Raw genomic sequence first — 2,159 nt, forward strand, 5'->3', positions numbered from 1 at the left:
ATTTTTGGAACGAAAGCCACCGGATAGACTTGGACTCCACGTCAGGAGATACGGGAGGTGCTCACGAGGGTGGGGGTGCCCCCCCTAGGGCGCGTCCCCCTGCCTCATGGGGCCCTCGTAGCTCCTCCGACGTACCCCCTGCACCCATATATACCTACATATCGTAAAACTTCAAAAACGAAGATTAGATCGGGAGTTCCACTGCCAGAAGCCTCCGTAGCCACCGAAAACCAATCTAGACCTGTTCTGGCACCCTGCCGGAGGGGGCAATCCCTCTCCGGTGGCCATCTTCATCATCCCGGTGCTCTCCATGACGAGGAGGGAGTAGCTCTCCCTCAGGGCTGAGGGTATGTACCAGTAGCTATGTGTTTGATCTCTCTCTCTCTCTCGTGTTCTTGATTTGGCACGATCTTGATGTATCGCGAGCTTTGCTATTATAGTTGGATCCTATGTTTCTCCTCCCCCTCTTCTCACTTGTAATGAATTGAGTTTCCCCTTTGAAGTAATCTTATCGGATTGAGTCTTTAAAGATTTGAGAACGCTTGATGTATGTCTTGCCGTGGATATCTGTGGTGACAATGGGATATCACGTGATTCACTTGATGTATGTTTTGGTGATCAACTTGCGGGTTCCGCCCATGAACCTATGCATAGGGGTCGGCACACGTTTTCGTCGTGATTCTCCGGTAGAAACTTTGGGGCACTCTTTGCGGTCCTTTGTGTTGGTTGAATAGATGAATCTAAGATTGTGTGACGCATATCGTATAATCATACCCATGGATACTTGAGGTGACATTGGAGTATCTAGGTGACATTAGGGTTTTGGTTGATTTGTGTCTTAAGGTGTTATTCTAGTACGAACTCTAGGGCTGTTTGTGAAACTTATAGGAATAGCCAAACGGATTGATTGGAAAGAATAACTTTGAGGTGGTTTCGTACCCTACCATAATCTCTTCATTTGTTCTCCGCTATTAGTGACTTTGGAGTGACTCTTTGTTGCATGTTGAGGGATAGTTATGTGATCCAATTATGTTAGTATTGTTGAGAGGACTTGCACTAGTGAAAGTATGAACCCTAGGCCTTGTTTCCTAGCATTGCAATACCGTTTACGCTCATTTTTATCATTAGTTACCTTGCTGTTTTTATAATTTCAGATTACAAATACCTTTATCTGCCATCCATATACCACTTGTTTCACCATCTCTTCGCCGAACTAGTGCACCTATACAATTTACCATTGTATTGGGTGTGTTGGGGACACAAGAGACTCTTTGTTATTTGGTTGCAGGGTTGCTTGAGAGAGAGACCATCTTCATCCTACGCCTCCAACGGATTGATAAACCTTAGGTCATCCACTTGAGGGAAATTTGCTACTGTCCTACAAACCTCTGCACTTGGAGGCCCAACAACGTCTACAAGAAGAAGGTTGTGTAGTAGACATCACAAGATTCAGTCGATCTCTTAGAGGAGGAAAGAGATATGGCCTTGATCCGGTCGACCATTTATCAGCAAGACTTGCGTCGATTCCACGCCAGAAATGTGAGGGTCGAGCCTTTCAAGAAGGAGACCTGGTTCTTCGAGTGGATCAACAAAAACCACACAAGCTTGCCCCGAGTTGGGAGGGCCCCTTCATCATCACCAAAGTTCTCCACAACGGAGCATACCATCTTTACAGTATTGAGCATCAGAAAGACGAGCCACGGGCTTGGAACGCGGAGCTGCTCTGCCCCTTTTATACTTAAGAACTCATTTGAATAAAATGTAATAAGGAACACCTTTGTAATTTGTTTATCAAAGACAAGAGCTTATGGTCCTATCATTCGATTATTGTGTTCTTATTTACTTCTGAAATCCCCTAGTGGGTGGGCTTAGTCGCGAATCCGTTTCGCCTAAGTTCGAAAGAAAATCCTACCAAGTGGAGAGCAATCCACCCACTCAGGGGCTTAGCTGCAGTCCAGTACTCGCCTAAGTTCTCCCACTAGGAGGCTTAGCTGCAGTCCAGTACTCGCCTAAGTTTGAAAGAAAATCCTACCGAGTGGAGAGCAATCCTCCCACAGAGGGGCTTAGCTGCAGTCCAGTACTCGCCTAAGTCCTCCCACTAGGAGGCTTAGCTGCAGTCCAGTACTCACCTAAGTTCTCTCTCTAGGGGACTTAGCTGC

This window comes from Triticum aestivum, chromosome 4A (genome assembly GCF_018294505.1).
Source record: "Triticum aestivum cultivar Chinese Spring chromosome 4A, IWGSC CS RefSeq v2.1, whole genome shotgun sequence".
Classification (NCBI taxonomy): Eukaryota; Viridiplantae; Streptophyta; class Magnoliopsida; order Poales; family Poaceae; genus Triticum; species Triticum aestivum.